This window comes from Podarcis vaucheri (genome assembly GCF_965113315.1).
Source record: "Podarcis vaucheri genome assembly, chromosome: 14".
Classification (NCBI taxonomy): domain Eukaryota; kingdom Metazoa; phylum Chordata; class Lepidosauria; order Squamata; family Lacertidae; genus Podarcis; species Podarcis vaucheri.
In genome coordinates this window covers 23,890,118-23,909,634 of record NC_138752.1, presented here as the reverse complement: position 1 = coordinate 23,909,634, position 19,517 = coordinate 23,890,118, and the positions used below count along the sequence as shown (strand labels likewise).

At 44.3% G+C, this 19,517-nt stretch overlaps 1 long non-coding RNA gene across 1 annotated transcript; it reads left to right on the top strand.

Annotated features, from left to right (window-relative positions):
* Positions 1-4,065: 4,065 nt before the first annotated feature.
* LOC309518607 lies at positions 4,066-14,328 on the top strand. Its single transcript, XR_014213550.1, has 3 exons — positions 4,066-4,166; positions 11,673-11,848; positions 13,181-14,328. It is a non-coding gene; the product is annotated as an uncharacterized lncRNA (long non-coding RNA).
* Positions 14,329-19,517: the final 5,189 nt, after the last annotated feature.

Genomic DNA, 19,517 nt, shown 5'->3' with positions numbered 1-19,517 from the left:
CAGATGCGTGAGAAAGGACGGATCTTTGTGATTTCTGATCAGTAGCCTGACCAGGCGGGAGAGGAAGAGCAATACAAGAAAAGTGATGCAAACTTTCTCTCCCCCCCCCCAATTGCGGAAAACAACGGGAGTGGGGCGAGCGGGCAGGTATCTACTCTTGCGAGTCAAACAAGCAAGCTTTGGGGGGCAGCACGATACCCACCCCATATTTGGGGGTAGGGAAACGTAACAGCTCCCCCCGCCCCAGGACTGCAGCTCGCTTCGGCTTGAAGCCCTTTGGCAAATGGGAGAGGTTTTCAGCAAGTGTTTCGGGGGTAATTCAAGGGCGTGGTATGGACAACTGAGAGAGGCTCGTTCTGTTGGGCATCCAAACAGTTACCTGAAAGTTCACTTTGATTACAAGTCAGCGTGAGTTTCTCGCTCTGGCACAGTCAGTCGGGCTGCTTAGCTTTGAAACGTTGTATTCTCTCTCCCCCTTCTCCGTCAGCTTCCTAACTTTCCTCCCACCAGAACTAACCTCCTGTCAATATGCGGCTCCCCCCGGCTTCGCTTTTGATTTCCACTCGGGACCGACTTAAAATGAGACTAAGCCAAAATGGAACAAATAACAGGGGAGCAATCATAACTCTGTCTGCTCAGAAACAAGTCCTATTGAAGTCAGTGGGGCTTACTCCCAGGTAAATGGGGGCTATCATTGCAGCCTCTAGCCCAAAGGCCTATTTAAAAAAATCCTGTTTCTAAACTTGTTATTGCCAGCGCAGGGGCTGTCACTTAATTTATCTTTAAAAAAATGTCAATGTAAGGGTATCGGGACTGCAGCTCCCCCCCCAAAAAAAACCCCTCAGTCATATCGGAATAACTGGGTTGTGTTGTAATCCTTATCGGGTTGAATGAGAAAAACCAAGTGCCTATTAATGAGACACAGAGGAAGAAATAAATCGAATGTATATTGTTCTAACCGTCCGCATTATAAACCGGTTTCAGCCTTGAATACGAAGGACTCTGCCCATTTGGGGTAAATTGAGTTTAGGACTATTATTATTATTAAAAAATTATTCTGACTGCGACAACTCTGTCTTCGCAGGCTAAATGGAGCTAGAAAGTATTTGTTTTGAAACTGGAGATATGTACAGTATCTCCGTTTATTAAAGGAGTCGAACGTAAAGTTACTCAGGTGTAAAAGCCTTGATTTCAAACGCGGATGGATTTATTTCGGAGAATATTCCCCCCACCCCCAGGTTTTGCAGAACCTCCTTTCTTCGCTTCTCCCATGCAAAATGATAATGACTGGAAGGTCTTCGGGGCAGGTTCAAAGCTATTCTGTGCCCACTGATGGTGCTATATTTTGGTTAAATACATACCTACAAAATGCGGCCATCGCTTTAAACCACAACGTGAGCGGTTCAATAAGTTTTAACGACGTGTATCTTTGAATGCTGAAATTATTTTTGTATATTGTTGGGCTTCTTCCTCTTTTTAAAATCGGAATAGAAGAAGGTAATAAAAGTCAAATGTGCAGAATTCTATTATATACGCACACGCGTTCATGCACTTGGAAAGAAAGTCTTGCTTGATTTCTGCTGAACCTACTTCTAAACTGTTCGTTCAACTACTTCTTGTTTGTTTGTTTTTTGAAAGGGGAGAATATTTCTTCTGCTAGCCTAAAAAAAGTTTGAAGTCCGGAGTCAGCTCGAAGGGGAGCGAAATTGCACCCACAACTGAGCTCAGTGGAGCTTATTTCATAGGATTTCAGTGGTAGGTTGTATTCGGTCCTTCTTTGGTTACTCTGCTAACATGGCGCAAGCCTAACCATGTTTTACTCAGAAGTAAGTCCCACTGAGTTTAAGGCAGCTTGCTGACTAGTAAAAGTGCATTTAGGATCGCAGCCATTGTCACTTTACATACAAAGGTGTTCCTGGTTTTACAGCGCAATCCTAACGAGGTCTACTTAGAGGTAAACCCTTCAACGGGGCTTACTCCCCAACCAGCCAGTTGTGGTTTAGCAATATTCCATTACATTTACCTAGCTGAATCCAGGTAGTTTTGCGCCTGAAAGCATTTAAGCAAAATGTCACGCTGCTTTTAAATAAACGGGTTTAAGAATACAGACAGGCTGAAGCTCTTCACTGCTTTGATTAACGGATTCTAATTTTTTAAATACCAGTTCCCGGCTAAAGGAAAGTGAGCCAAACCGAGGCTAACCTCGGTTGATGAACACTCTATCGACTCAACCTCAACCTTACTCCTCCTTGTCCGTAAAATGGGAACATTAACCCTGGTCTACTTTGCCGGGATTATTCAAAGCGCGGGTGTGAAGCACTCAGATCACTCTGACGGCGCTGTGCAAACGCCAGCTATATTATTAGCCGTTTCCCACCAGTAGTTATCATTAATTATTGCTAGTTAGGTGAACAAAGGGGCCTTAAGAGGGAGCGAGGCAGAAAATGCGATCATCTCTGACCTCATGCAAGAGATGTTTGCGAGCAGGGCTGTCAGCGGCGCGCCTTTCGCCCGCACCCCGCGCAAGCGCGCGCCTCCTCTCAGTTCAGGTGAGTAGCTGCGCCCCAAGGAGCCTGCGAACTCCGCAGCCCACCTGAGGCGACGCTGGATCAGGCGGCCAGGTCTCGTACAGAGCTGAGGGGTGAGAAGGGATCAGGCTTCACATAGCTCCTTGGGGTGCGCAGTGTACTGTACACACACACACACACACACACACACACGAGAGAGAGAGAGAGAGAGATGTGCACACACACATAATTACACACAAACGTAGTATGTATGTTTCTGAGATCTATCTTAGCTCTATCATATATTCAGTGTATGTGTGTCACACACACACGCAGTATGTGCGTTTGTTTGTATATTAATATCACAGCATATACTTGACATATGTGTGTATTCGATTGATCTGTATATCGATATGTATTTCAACATAAAACATACACAGCATATATTATATATTAATATAACACACAGGTAGTGTGTGTGATAGAATATATTCCAATATTTATTTGGTATACAGTATACACCAAATAGTTCTGAGAAGCCTGATCTCTCTCCCTACTGTATATATTTCCTAAAATCTACTGCCCAGAGCCAAGGGCAATAGATAAATGATATTTAAAGCTAAAGGGTTGACTGCCTCTGAGCACACTCCGAGCCTGTGGATTTGTTTTCAGTACCAGCCTTGAGCTCAGTTCGCAGTTTGTCCACACACACAACCTTGCCCCCTCCGGCTTAGCTGTCTTCATTGCAGCAGTTTCATTTTTGGGGTGGGAGCTGTTCTGTTGCCGCTGTTATTCAATTGGGAGTCAGGATCCCTTGCTGATCTACTCTGGATCATGCAGAGATCTGCCAGCTAACATACTTCCTGACCCAACCCGCGCTTCTCTGGCTTAAGGCCCATTGAACTCGGTGAGTCTTACTTCCGAGTAGACACGTAGAGGGCTGCGCAGTAAGTTTTCTTTTTGGCAAGTGGCCTGAATATTTAGGGTGCGGTTTAAAGCCCAATGGGAGATATATACATAAATCTCCCAGTACAACAGCAGCGCATAATATGGGCTGGATCACGCTTCCCAGACTCATAATTGGCGCTCCATTTCTCATTTTTCTTATATACATTCCTCAGAATACTGGGACCATTTTTTAAAAATGTCATTTCCCAAACATCCTTTGAACTTTCAGTATCCTTGTGAAATTAGCTTTCTCTTTCTCACACCCACCTGCACTGCAACTAGTGGATTCCTGTTAGCAGACACACTACTACAAGATCTCTACGAGTTGCTTTGCAGTAGACCGGCAATGATTTCTTACTGAAATGAAGAAAGGCTCAACAATCCAGGAGTGGATTTCAGTGCAGAAGGATTGTAATCTGCGATAGGTTCTGGTTACTCAAAACAAATCCCTGGGCTCAGAATTAATTCTAAGCGTAGAATCATAGAATCGCAGAATTGTAGAGCTGGAAGGAAGGCACCACGAGGGTCATCTAGTCTAACCCAATGCAGGGGGTTAGACTAGATGACCATCGTAATTTGTTTTTGGTTTGTTTTTTGTCACAGGTTCTGGCGTATGGATCTTGAGGTTCTAGTAAAAAGACAAACAAAAGCAAAGTAGATCCTGGAGTCTACAATCCGTGCATTGGTGTCTTCGAAAATCTTTATTAAAAGGTGAGATATCTCTCTCTCTCTCTCTCTCTCTCTCTCTCTCTCTCACACACACACACACACACACTCACACACACTCACACACACACCTCAACACAACGGGGGTGTCAAATTCTGAAGTATGTTCGATCAGTGCATGTTTACTCGGAAGTAAATCCCTTCGAGTTCAAGGGGACTACCTCTCGGATAAACGTCCACAGGCTTCGACTATATAATGCTTCAATTCCTACACCCCCTTTACCAGAGCGTAAGTTTCATTGAACTCATGAGTTCTGAGCAGATATGCACAGCAGGGGCGAGCAGATCGGGATCTGCTGGGGGATTTGTACCAGATCGCTAAGGGCTTCTGACTGACTCCCGTTTCTTCAACAACTGCAACAACACAATGACACCCCCTCCACACACACCTAAATTAGGCTGCTGAAGTGAATAAATCTACCCAGGAGTGCACTTTGTGTCAATGAACTGGGAGCTCCGCTTGTGGGACTGAAAACAGAATGTGCTGGGAGTATCCTGCCCTTTAATTCCAATTGTTATCTTTTGCACCTTGACTTCCCTTGGTAGATCTTGGGGCTTTAGTGGAATGATAGCAAATATATATAAGAGAGAGAGATAACGAGCCTGAAGCTTGCCCATCTCTGATGCGTAAAATTGTCAGAGGAGAAAGGTTGCGATCCGGTGCGCAATTGCTTGGGAGCAAGCTGCATTCCACAAAAGGAACAGGTCGCTTCTTTTGAGCAAGGGCTCCTCTGTTTGCAATCCCTTGAACACACTGGGATTTACTCTCGAGTAAGCAAGTGCCTAGGATTAGGACGTGGAGCCGAAAGTCCCCAGCGCAAAGTTCCCCTCTCTGCCACTTATCTCAGAAGTGGCCATAGTCAAGACACCCACGGCTTTGCCTCTGTAATACGGGGACGGGGTCAATGTAACTGACCTATCCTCCAGCAGCGTTGCAGGATGGGTCACGAATACGTGCAAAGCGCCTTCAACGCTTCAAAACCCTATTAAATTCTGACTCCTTTCTGTGCTTCTCCATCTATCCAAACGTTAGAAGCTATCTATCCCGGGCTTGTGTGACAGATCAATCCCTCCAGACTGCAAGTCACTTCGCAAAGGGGATTTCTCTCCCTCTGCCTGTCAATACCTAACGACAAACGCACACATGCTATAATTAACGATATGTACCTAAGCCTGACGGGCTGCTCTGTCTCTATCCGTCCACCGTGTCTAACTTATGGAGGCTGAGTGTTTTGCGTGTGTGTATCCATATAAACCGTTTTGTGTTATCTACTTCCCCGGGCGGGGTGGCGGGGCGGCGGAATATCACTCTATCGCTTTTTCTCTTGTCTAAAGAGGGACATTTTAAAAATAATAATAATAATTAATCATAATAGGTTTCGACTCTCATTTTACTTGAGAGAGAGACAGAAAGAAAAGCAATTGTGTGTTTCTCCACCCCCCCCTCTTGTTGTAAGTGTTAAATAACTTTCCCAGCGTGTATGAAAGGAAGATTGTATTTTATCAACAGCTGACTGAGGCTGTCATCTGATCTTCTCCGTTTGGTCTTCTGGTATCATATTTATTTAACCTACTGGGAGACCATGAGCCGGGGCAGCTTCTCTCTGCTGGAAAGAGCAGACGCATTACACACTGCCCCAGGTATCCTGATTGATTGTTCCCACCCCAAAGTCTCTGGATCATAATTTAACTCAGCGGCAGGCCTTGGAGGCTGGTGTGTGTGTGTGTGCAAGGGGAAGGGTGGGGGCTAATCGGGAAATACGTTGAGGGGCTCAGGCTGGGAGGCATGAGACATGATCGTTCCCCAGGTCTTCGTATTATAAAGAATGTATGTTGCAGGTATATATTGTCATTTATATGAATATATTTGTGTGTATTATATATGCAGTGTGTGTATATATATATATATATATGCAGGTTTTGGTGTCTTCGGGTGTCTTCCCGTGTAAGAGTCGGGGTGTCTGGGCGACGTTTCGACGAGGTCTCACTCGTCATCTTCAGGCTGGTGCTTTCGGCTTCTTGTTACTGGAACAGAGCAGAATCTGGTGTTTGAGTTCCTATAAATACTGTTGAGGGGTGTGGTGTATAGCCTCCAACGTTCTGGGCAGAGAGGAAGTTCCTAGATTAGTGTGCCTTTTTTTCTTTTGTTCCTTAATTACTTGAGGGATATCTTGAGTGATTTCATGAGTGATATTCTGAATACCACTCAGAATTAATTAATACACTCAAGTAATTAAGGAACAAAAGAAGAAAAGGCACACTAATCTAGGAACTTCCTCTCTGCCCAGAACGTTGAAGGCTATACACCACACCCCTCAACAGTATTTATAGGAACTCAAACACCAGATTCTGCTCTGTTCCAGTAACAAGAAGCCGAAAGCACCAGCCTGAAGATGACGAGTGAGACCTCGTCGAAACGTCGCCCAGACACCCCGACTCTTACACGGGAAGACACCCGAAGACACCAAAACCTGCATTCCTGTACCCGTGAAAATCTACGAAAGCAAATATATATATATATATATATATATATATATATATATATATATATATGCTTTCGTAGATTTTCACGGGTACAGGAATGCAGGTTTTGGTGTCTTCGGGTGTCTTCCCGTGTAAGAGTCGGGGTGTCTGGGCGACGTTTCGACCAGGTCTCACTCGTCATCTTCAGGCTGGTGTTTTCGGCTTCTTGTACAAGAAGCCGAAAACACCAGCCTGAAGATGACGAGTGAGACCTCGTCGAAACGTCGCCCAGACACCCCGACTCTTACACGGGAAGACACCCGAAGACACCAAAACCTGCATATATATATATATATATATATATAATATAAATTTATGTATGGCATGGAGAAAGTGTATACACAAAAGTTTTTCTCCCTCTCTCGTGGACCTCCAATGAAGCTGGATGTTGGAAGATTCAGGACAAATAAAAGAAAGGACTTGTTCACACTGTGCAATAGTTGAACTAGGGAACTTGTTCCCACAGGAGGCAGTTATGGTCACCAACTCTGCTGGCTGTCAAAGAGGATTGGACAATGTTATAAATGGCTTCTATCTAGGCATGGTGGCTTTGTGGTTTGTTTTTTTGACTCTGCCTTCATAGTTGCTTCTGAATACCAACTGTTGGAACCCCCAGGCAGGGAGAGTACCCTTTTGCTTTGGGTTTCCCACAAGCATCTGTGTGGCCACTGTGAGAACAGGGTCTAGATGGGCCATAGGCTGATCTAATGATATACTGATATTTATTTTATTTGGACCCTTTTGTCCTCCAAGGAAGCCAAGGTGGTGTACCTGTATCTTCCTCTCCTAATTTAATCCCCACAACAACCCTTTGAGGTAGGTTAGGCTGAGAAAGGCAGTGATTTGTCCAAGGTCACCCAGAGAGCTTCAAGACTGAATGGGGATTTGAACCCTGATCTCCCATATCCAAGTCCAGCACTCCAGCCACTACACTTCACCACTGCTCCTTTATATCTGGAGTTCCTTTGAGTTCTCCAAGAATTTAACAGCCTTTGACGTGTTCTCCAGGTATAACCTGTTCCTTAGACCTTCAAGCTTTTTTTGTGGGGGCGGGGAGAGGGGTGGAGTAGACCAGGAGAAATCTGGCTGAGGCGGCTAGCCAAGATTGGTGCTTTCTCAATTAAAGACAGGACTGCATTTACTCCTCAGTTTTTCATCACACATAATTTGAGACCCTCTGGATCAGATCTAGGGCTCCTCTATCCCAGCTTCCTGTTCCCAACAACGACCATCCAGGTACTTTTAGGAAGGCCCCAGGCAATGCCTGAAAGTGAGGGCCCCCACTGTAGTCAGTCCTCTAACAACAGGTCTTTTTGTTTCAATATAGGAGTCTGAGAAGAAACACACTGGCAAATTGGTCATTGACAGGAGACTGCAGCAAGTGTTGAGAATGGATAGAGGGAGCTGTCCAATAGATAGTGGTAGTGTTATCTACACTCAGCCCTTAGACCCTAAGGCAGGGATTCCCAAACTGTGGTCCTTGGCTTCCTTCAGGTGGTCTGTGGTGTGTTCACATTAAATATTCATATTGATTAACTGTATTTTGATTGCTTCTTTTATTTCTTGTTCTGTATTATATTACAATGTGGATTCCATAGAAAGCAAGGTATAATGCAACAAAATTCAACCTAAGAAATAAAAGAAGCAATAAAAACACAATGAAAAATCACAAGCATCTAGCATGGCATGTTACAATTGCAACAACAGACAGAAAAATCATTAAGTGGTCCAAGACCATCAGTAACTTTTAAGTGGTGTGGGGGAAAAGAAAAAACTGCCTTAGCAAACCACTGCCTTAAAGCAAAGGTACGGAAAGCAATGATGAATCTATGATGCTTTTGCATGAGCAACAGATTCATACAGAGGTTTTTGCTACCCGGACACACAGCCAGCCTTTCTAACTGTCATTCCTGAGCATCCTGTGGACTAGCTCCTGCACGTACTCACTTCTCTTTTTTGCTGGAATTGTTCCCCTTTGGGATGCTCCAAGCAATGATTCATTTACTGTGACTTTTAGTGGTCACGTTGCCTTTTCTCTTGCACTCTTCACCACCTCTGGTATTGTAAATCTAGAAGTGCAGGTCTTCAGCTTCAGGTGTTTTTACAAAGGAAGCAAGGCCATTAAAACAATAGGCCTCTTCACTGGTAGGAAGAGTATCATCTTCCTGGACTTGAAGTATGCCTGGTCCTAGATGATGCTCCAGCAACACGTTTTCCTTTGCTGAAGATAAGATGGAGCACAAGACCTGTGATGAGAAGGTAGCTCAGTGGTAGAGCATTTACTTTCCATCCCCAGAAGAAAGGACTGGGAATGGGGATGTCTTCTGCCTGAAACCCTGAAGAGCTGCTGGTAGGGTCTCAGCCTGCATACTAGATGAAGCTGGTAAACAGCTGCCTTGGAAACAGAATTGACCTGCGCCTCCATGGACACCAGCAAGTCCAAAATGACTCCCAGGCTGTGACCTGGTCCTTCAGGGGCACACTTACCCCATTCAGGACCAGGAAATCCTCCACACCCACCTACCCCCTGTCCCCCAAGAACAGTACTTCTGTCTTGTCAGGATTCAACCTCAATCTGTTAGCCGCCATCCATCCTCCAACTGCCTCCTGACACTCACACAGGACCTTCACTGCCCTCACTGGTTCTGATTTAAAAGAGAGGTAGAGCTGGGTACCATCCACGTATTGATGAGCACCCAGCCCCAATCCCCTGATGATCTCTTCCAGCGGCTGCATGTAGATGTTGAAAAGCATGGGGGAGAGGACAGAACCCTGAGGCACCCCACAAGTGAGAGCCCAGGGGTCTGAACACTCATCTACCAACACCACTTTCTGGACATGGCCCAGGAGAAAGGAGCGGAATCACTATATAACAGTGACCCCAGCTCCCAGCCCCCCCCCCCAGACGGCCCAGAAGGATGCCATGATCGATGGTATCAAAGGTAGCTGAGAGATCCAGCAGAACTAGGAAGCAGCTCCTAGCCTGTGGAAGATCATCGACCAGCGCAACCAAGGCAGTTTCAGTCCCATGATGAGGCCTGAATTCCGATTGGAACTGATCCAAATAGTCTGCATCCTCCAGGCGTGCTTGGAGTTGTTCAGCAATCACCCACTCAATCACCTTGCCCAAGAATGGAAGATTTGAGACTGGGCGATTGTTGGCCATATTGGTGGGGTCTAAAGATTTTTTTTTTAAAGAAGCAGTTTAATGACTGCCTCTTTCAGTGGGTCTGGGAAGGCTCCCTCACAGAGGGAAGCATTCACCATCCCACAGAGCCCATTGCCCAGCCCTTCCTGGCTTACTTTTATGAGCCAGGATGGACAAGGATCAAGAAGACAGGTGGTTGTTTTCACTCATCCAAGCAGCCTGTCCACATCCTCAGAGGTAACAGATTGGAACTGATCCCATATAACATGCCTAGACAGGACTCCAGCACTCTCCTACCCTGGCCCTGCTCCCATGGTGGAGTCTACCTCCTTCTGAATCTGAGTGACTTTATCTACAAAAAACTTTGCAAAAGCATTGCAGGAGATCTTGGGGTCCTTACCAGGCCCCAATGACAAAGGTGGTTCTGATAGATTGTGTCTCCTGATGCTGTTTTCTGAAGATGCAATAGAGGAGGTGAAGAAGGGCCTCTTCGCTGTCACCATCGCCACTTGGTAGGCTTGACGTTGAGCTCTAACCCATGTCCGGTCTGATTCAGAATGAGTTTTCTGCCACCAGCACTATAGCCATCTCAATGATTGTTTCATTGCCCTCAACTCCAGGGAAAACCATGGGGCTGTCTGGGCTTGTTGTTGTTGTTGTTGTTGTTGTTGTTGTTGTTGTTGTTATCACTATGAATTTATAGAGGTGTTCAACTGTCATAGTTGATCTGTAATGGATCCTTTGAACTGATGCATTAAGTGAGTATGAGAAAATATATGGAGAGAGCCAAGTTCGCGAAGAGTGATGCAGACAATGCTAGTTTGGATGAGTAATGATTGATGAAACAAGAATGTAAGAAGATCCCTGCTGGATCAAACCAAAGGCCTACACTGTCTGGTGGCCAACCAGATGCTTGTTAGGAACCTGCAAGCAGGACCTGAACACAACAGCACTTGCCTGTGCTGTGGTTCCCAGCAACAGGTATTCAGAGGGACACAATCTCTGACAGTGCAGGTAGAACATAGCTGTCATGACTAGTAGCCACTGAGAACTTTCTCCTCTATGAATTTGTCTAACCCTCTTTTAAAGCCATCCAAGTTGGGGTCCATCACTGCCTCCCTTGAGAACAAGTTCCATAGTTCATCTAGCTTTAACTAAGATGGTGTAACAAATAAAAGGCAATCTCATAAAAGCTTATTATTACACTGCAACATATGTGTTTTTTAAATATGATTATTGTTATGGTGTTACTGTTGTTCTCAGTATTATTATTATTATTATTATTATTATTATTATTATTATTATTATCAGCAGTAGCACCCTTTACTGAGCAACACACAGCACAAACAAAACATCTCTGCCCAAAGGATCTTACACCAGAAACTTAGAAGATGGGCTGGCTGATACCAGAGGTTGCTCTGGTTTGCCTTTTAATCAGATACACTGTTTCATTTTCCTATGGGGAAATGAAACTGACATCTGAGAAACCGTAATGTGATTTATCACTTGCCTGGCTCATGCAGTAAAGGGACACTTGTTTGAAAGCATGATTTCCGGCCTCTTGTTAGAAGGAAGCTTGTATTTTCCACCACCCTCTGAGTTTGCAAGTCAGGCATTACAGATCGACTTCTGAATACTGGGCCCTTGTAAGTTGACTTGCAGAGGTAAGCTGTGCAAACAGGACCCAACAATGCCTTGCGGTTTCCTTACACATGCTGCCTTTTCACCTTGCCACATCAAACCCTCTTTCCCTTATCTCCAGGCCACCAAACTTTCCTACCTCTTGCTAATCTTTGCTGTTCCTTTCTTTCTTTTTAAAGGGAATATTCACTAGGAAATAGGCAGAAAAGGATCAAAGAGCAAGCGCAGATGATAATGTGCCCCCCACAATCAATCAAAATCCACAACCATCACAGACATAAAAAATCACGAGAGTTTTTTGGTCTTCACAGTTTACCTGCAACAGAAGAATTTGTGTCCCCACTGAAGCTTTCAAGTGAGAGACTAATTCCTCCCTCTCTTTGGAAAACCTGACGGGATAACTTCTCTTTAGATTTGCCTCTGTTTCATCTTTCTTGGAAAATGTGCTTTGTTCTGTATTTCACTGTAATAATAATCATACTTATATCAGAATGGTACCAAGGCACCAGAACCCCCAGCAGACAATACAAAGTCCTCCTAACAGGGGAAAAGATCAAGCAGCCTTTTAATTTTTATTTTTTACATAATAATAGTAAAAAAACCCTTTCTCTTATGGGAAACAGAGATTGTTCTCACTCCCCCAGGCTCTCATGCCTCTTTCTTTCCCCCCAAGCTTTTGTTCCTCAAGAAAGAGTTAAACTAGTTTACACAGCAGAGAGTGGCAAACACCTGCCCTCCCCACCTCTTCAAAAAGCACACTTTCCAAAGCAAGCACACATTTTTTTTAAACTAGCTTTTCTGTTAGGCTGCCTTTAAAAAAAATAAAATAAAATACAAAAAGATTGCTTTTTCATCGTGTGAGTAGCAAAATCAGATAATGACCCAAAGAGCTTGAAACCTAATCAGCAATTTCTTTTTTTGCCTCTTTTTTAAGAAGTCAAGAAGAGATTACAAGTTAACTCCCGTGCTGTTTGTTGGCTGGCTGTAATGTTTGCTCAACCACATTATGATGGTGAGAGTAATGGATTTATCTAGATAAGGGGAAGTAGAGCTTGCCAACGAAGAAGGGGAAAAAATATCAAGGTCAAACACAAGATAAGGCCTGACACTTTCCCCTATTTTTCACACACTTGAAAGCAAGTGTGACAATACGAAAGGGGAAGCGGAGTTGGCTCCAAAACACACCTACGCGGATCATAAGGAGAATGGAAACCATCCTAGCACAAATCATTCTTACCTCTTATTTAAAAATTAACTCTATTTTTTTCATTTAACTGACTATGCCATGTTTGTTACATGATGACATTTTAAGGGGGGTGAGAGGAAACACTCTTTAGACGACATCTGAACGCAGCTCTGTTTAGGGAAGTTTTTAATGACTGATGTTTTAATGTATTTTTAATCTTTTGTTGGAAGCTGCCCAGAGTGGCGGGGTAGAAATAAATTGTTGTTGTTGTTGTTGTTGTTGTTGTTGTTGTTGTTGTTGTTGTTGTTGTTGTTGTTGTTGTTCCATAACATAATTTGCATGCTTGATCAAAACCAGAGTTTCCCAGATTTCTGATTGCTGCAGCACACTTCTTTTTCATGAATGAAATTGCAGGCAAGCATTCACGCAGCGCATGTAAGAGTAGGAACGTTATCAAAATTAACACCACCTGTATCACCATTGATTCTCTTCTCATTGCAGCCCTCCTTTTACAACCCTGATTGATACGAGATGGAAAGAAAAAAAGACTTGTACAGATTGGTTCACTTCTGTGAAAATGACACCCCTCTTACAGGAGGGCAAATCATGGAAAAGCTGGAGGGATGCAAGGTGAACTGGCTATTAGTCCACCAGGTATCGCATTTTATTTCAAATTCAGCAGTCAAATCTCAAGCAATTGGACCATTGACACCATTTGAAAAACTAATTCTGAACATGACTGGAGTCTAAAAAAAATTACTATCAACTCTATACAAAATACTGAGTGACTTAACCATTGGACAATGTTCAGCTAGCAAGCAAAATTAGGAAAGGACCTAGACACAGAAATTGAAGAACAATCTGTGGACAACTCCCCGCCCCGCCCCCCAAATTAACATCAACCTGAAGCAGAGAAAACTCTTTTAAGTTAATACACAGATGGCATCTAACAGCTGTAACACTCAGCTACCTAGGCAAAACATCCTCTTCAGTATGCTGGAGAGGGTGCAAGTTAACTGGTATAACTTTCCACCAGCTGTCATAAAACATCAGTAGTCCTCTTTTGGCACAACAGTGGTGTTTAGTGTGCAGATTGATAACCACCAATGCAGATAATCTTATGAGTCACTTGAAGCTCTAAAGGTGGAATAAGCGGAAGGAATAAATTTCAAGAACTACCGGTACAGAGCTAAACCTTCTGAAACCTACAGCTTATCCAAAGAACTTCCAAAACAGAAAAGTCTTAACCACTGAAAGGCAGGCAATGGGTCATCCTTGGAAGATAACTCCAAAAGATGGGAGACACCACCGAAAAAGCCATGCTCTGGCATCTGTCCTCAGTGGCTTCAGTTGAGGGATTTCTTAGATGGCTCTAGGTATCATGTTCCCAAGCTGTTCCTGCTTATTATCTTTCATGTGGTGTGTGTGCTTATTCTACTAGACTTGAACTCAGACTGGTTCCAAAATGGGTTCTCCTTGATTCCCCCTTCCTATACATGAGTATGTCTACAGACCAAGAGGCCTTTCTTATAGGAGTTCCAAGCATTTTTCATATCTTGTCGAGATTCCAGTATGTGTTATACATCTCAGCTGTGCAAAAAGGTTCGTTTTATTTCTTATATGGTGGCCAACTCCACCCTCCACCCCTTCTTTCAATGCTTCCCTTTTAATAATCTCTATCAATATTGGTTTTTAGCAGATTTTAATGTCAACTGGGGATTAATGTGCATTAATTGAATTGACTGTATTTCCTTTAATGAGCACAAAAGGATTTGGTGTTAATACTGATGATCCTAATAAGACTCCTCTGTATTATCAGAATTTTCTCAACATCCTGCAATAGTTTATTAGAAAAATGAATTAATTTCGTTACTGTTGCCTGGCTGCTTCTTTTAAATAACAATGCAAGCAAGGTTGATTGCAAATTGAATTTCTTTTATGAGATTTAGAAAAATGAAGTCAATGCACAGCTGGCAGAATGGTTGCAATGGAGCTCTAGACTCACATTCTTCAGCACATCACATTGCCTCTTTTGTCAATTGGTTGAAAATAGCACCTAGAAATGTAGGAAGCTACCTTACATCAAATCAGACCATAGATCACCAGACCATCTAGCTCAGCATTGACTCTCCAAGGTTTCAGATAGAGGGGATTACCAGGCCTACCTGGAGATTCCAGGGATTGAATTTGGAACCTTCTGCATGCAAAGCAGATGTTCTACCACTGAGCCATGATATTTCCCACCTTTTAAGATAGAGGCTCTGGCTGTCCTTAGTTCCTGTTCCTGGAATCTCTACACAACGGCTTTCTGTCTTCAGTGTTATGATCTGTAAGCTGGCAGGCAAGCAGGTGGTCAAGCATGGAAGATGGAACTGGCAAGTCAAGAGCATCTCAGTCTGCACCTGAGTCCTTTATAGGACCCCATTCATCCTTTTTGTCTCATGGTCTTCATAGAATGGTAGCTGCAATACCACCCCCGCTGTCATTTAGTGCTATAGTGCTATATAGTGCTAGTGCTATAGTGCTATATAGTGCTAGTGCTATAGTGCTATATAGTGCTAGTGCTATAGTGAAGCGGTGAGTAGGTCTATTGGGGGAAAGGCAATGTAGTTGTTCTGGAAGAAGTTGTAGATTGAACCAAGGACCTTATACAAAAGAGTTCCATGCAGGATCTAAATGCAATATATGCAGATCCTTTTTCCAGCAAACTGCCACGGTGGCACAGAAAGTGAGGTCCCTGGCTTCTGTGCATCGTCTAATTGGGGATTCCTGTTTTCTTCCTTCAGGCTCCTTTCTTTTATTTGGGGATCATATTGTCACATCTCAAGTTAGATTGATTATTTGTCATGATGGGACTCCCCACGTGGACAGATTCTGTCTTTGCAAAGTTTGTAGGGGCAGGATTTTATTTTTTTTTAAAGGAAAGGGAAGTTTGGTTTATGTATCCTCTGAGCATGACTATTTGTTTAGCTATTAAAATATCAAACGTCTTTTGGCCTAGTGGGTATACAATCTTTTTTTATATATAAAAAATAAGTTAATGCAGTAATTAATATGCTGTTTAGAGCCACCAACTCTTCCCCCACAAACAGTCATTGAGTCCCAAAGTCTCTCTCAAGGAGAATTGCCTTCAGGGGGGCTGCTTGTTATGGAAAATATTCAGGCTATGGACCCATAGGCACAGCTTTGCATTAAATCTGCCTCTGCTAATTTATGTGCATTGAATTTAGAATTTAAATGTCACAAAAGACAATCTGACTAGTTCTCCATACAAATTGCCCCATGCAAAATGTCCAGTTGATTTGCACCCCATTCCAGGTTACTCCAATCAGTTCCCCTTTAATTCAACTACTCCCAGCTTTGGAGCCAACAGGTCATGCTCCAGCTCCCTTCAGCTCCCCACATACATCATCCCCAAATCATTTCTAGATAAAGTCACCACCCGCCACGCTTCCGTGGAGAGACTCACAGCATGGCCTCATAGGAGATCTTGAAACACATGTAGGTCCATATGGGAGACATGTCAATATGGTGGAGAGGTCACTCAGAGCTGGTCAGCTCCTGGATGGGCGATTCATATTAGCTAGGAGTGGGGAACCTCAGATGTGGGGGCCAAACATGGCTCTTTTCTATCTGACCCTTGGACCTCTCCCAAGGCCACACCACCATTGCAGTCCACACCTCTCATTGGCCTTGTTTCCCTTCCTCTTTAAGTGCTGTTGGCTGGCTGGAATGTGTACTTGACCTGTGATAATGCCACTTGCTTGCCTAGGTGGGATGGTGTGGGGGTGCATGTAGAAACCTCTGATTTTGCTGCACAAAGATAATAGTCACTGTCAGAGCTGCTTCAAGATCCTAGCTCACAGAGGATCACGCTAGCCAGCGGGCACTTTGTAAAAGTCTTTATTGAGTTACAGTTTCCATTCTCAAGCAGCTGCGTGCAGCTCTACGTCTTATGGGTTAGACCGGCGAAGCTCTGTCTGAGTCCCCGCCTCCTGTACACCAACTTAATATCCTAGCCTTACTCCACCTTTTCCGCCTGACCGTTCTTCTCTGGGTCCCTCTGCCCCCCGTGGTCTCTTCCTTCCGGGACTCTTCTGACGCTGACCCCCCGGACCCTTCTGTCTCCTTGCGGCGGGCTTTAGGACCTGGCTCCCTTTCCGGGCTGCTTACTGTGCCGCCTTCCTGTGCATTTGAACTTGGCGCGCGCGCCCAACCTTCCACTTTCCGCTTGACCGTTGCTTCGCTCTCCAATGGAGGTGTGGCCACTCCTGACTCATGTCCTCCCCCCTGCGGCGAGCTGCCGGATCCCGATGCCTGGCGCCCTTCCTCCCCACTGCGCTCTGTTGGGGACGTTGGCCCCGATTTCCAACTGCTGCTCTCTGAACCCCCTTTTGTCCCTTCCTCCTGGGGTGTCCCCCTAAGCTCCCCCCTTGCTCTGGTCACTGGCGCTCCTTTCTGTGAATCTTCCGATTCACTGGAAAGACTCGGAGATCTCGGGTCGTCGTCATCGCTCATCTTTCCTTCGGACTCCTCCCCCTCGCTCTCTGTTTCCTCCCTTGCCCTCGCCTCTGCTCCTGAACCCCTGACAGTCACACTTGTTGCTCCACCCACTTTTTGCCTCTTATGTTTAAGACGCCCCCAGGAAGCTGACAAGCTGTTCACATGCACCTCTTGCAGTTTGGCCTCAAAGCTTTGTATTCAGGGCTAGACTACACTACAACCCCAGAAGCTCCATTTACCTCAGTTGACTGGTAGCCATTGATAAACTAATCCTCAGTAATTTTCTAACCTGTTTTAGTAAGAAAGAAATTTATTACATATCTTGTTGCAGGAACTATTGATTTTATTCTGGATCATACGATACAGTGGTACCTCGGGTTACAGACGCTTCAGGTTACAGCCTCCGCTAACCCAGAAATAGTACCTCGGGTTAAGAACTTTGCTTCAGGATGAGAACAGAAATTGTGCGGCGGCAGAGGGAGGCCCCATTAGCTAAAGTGGTGCTTCAGATTAAGAACAGTTTCAGGTTAAGAACGGACCTCTGTAACAAATTACGTTCTTAAGGTACCGAGGTACCACTGTAGTTGCCAATTGTGTGGAATGAAAACAGCGTATATGTGCGTGTTTACATATGTGTGTGTGTGTGTATAAACACATTTAAAATCTTTCACTCATATCCTGCTCTTCAAGTTCAGCAGCCAAACAAGGGTTAACTTCATAGCATTCCACGTTGTACCCCCCCTCCCCAAAGCCCCAGTTTTCTTTATCTAGCACACCATAATAAAGGATCAAGAGTTCCTGCTTATTATCTTATCCCCCCCCCCTGCTTGTTTTACTAGGCTTGGGCCCAGACCAGTTATGGATTAACACTGTGATCAATAGCCGGCTTGCTGTCTCTCTCTCTGCAGGGGAAAATGAACTGAAAATGCAGTCAAACTCTTATTGATCAAGGATATAGGTCTCACTTTCGTTGCCTCTGTCTCTTGATAACCCACAAATAATGTGATGAGTTGCTAATCTCTCTGATTTTCAATGGACCCTTCACCCCTCTAGACTCTGCCTAGCAGCTCTTATGGTTTGGCTGTGCTGCATTCTGTTGTGTAATACATGTAAGCATCAACTTCCAATCTATTCCCATCTGGCCCGGTCAATTGAGTCACTTAAAATAGTTCATAAATAGAGATGGGCCAACAGGAATATGCAATTATATTTGGCTTTCTCAGAACAGATGAATTATCCTGTAATAACCAACAGATCAGTGGAGTGGTAGAGGATATTGCTTGATTTACTATGCTCAGTGTGTGTTTGTACTTGTGTTTACCAGTAGTGTAGTGGCAAATTCAGAAGTGCAGGGTCCCTTCATGAGAGTCACAGTCCATGCCCCTTTCTAAGATTATACAATCTAAGATTATCCAGCAATCTATAATTATACATAACCAGAGATGCATTGCAATGATTAATGCAGATCTTAATGTGTTGCCATTCAGCCAGGTCTACTATTTTCCATGCATGTACAAAAGCAAATGAATTGGATTTCTTCAATACATTTTTTTGGTGTAACTTAGGTTGTGTTTTCCTTGAAGTTCCATTGAAGCTCTCTTGAAACCGAAGGGCCCTGTGTTTTCAATGTTCCTAAATGCTGAACTTTGGAGCATAGAGAACAATTCCTCTTCTGGCTTCTTCCCATATACCTTCTCTAGAATGACCCTAGGAACCAATCCTCAGTGCCTGACTCACCTCCTCTCACTCTTTTTGACTCTGATCAGCACAAAGAGGGGGAAGACTTATTTTCAGTGGCTGAAACCCTCCCCTTTCATGCTGATTGTGTAGCAGTAGGATACGGGAGACAGGGATTGTCCTGAGACCTTGCTGCGGAAATAAACCACTACACAGTGCTATTTTTCTAGAAAAAGTGGTGCCAGAACAAACCAGGAATGCCTCCCTGATTCTCTTAGAATGGCAATGGCGCCTACCTGAGAGATGCTGGAACTGAGTTCTGGCTGAAAATAAAGCCCTGATTAACCCTATGTAAATCTGGAGTGCAGTCCCTAAGATGGTTGGATGGTGCCTTGTACGCTTCCTTCCAGCAACTCCTGCAACCAAACAGGTGTCAGTTATATTGTTCTGCTTTCCTTTAGACCACATGGCTTGTGCCATGTGATGGTTACTTAGATGCTGCTAATGCAGCAAAAACAACATGGGAGGTAGCAGTTAAAAGTTACCAGTCTCTGCAGCCACAGCAGACAGTTGCCAGCAGCAGCAGCAGCAACAACAACAGCAACAACAACAGCAACTACTCTTTCTCTTCTATCTCTCTCTATCTCTCTCTCTCTCT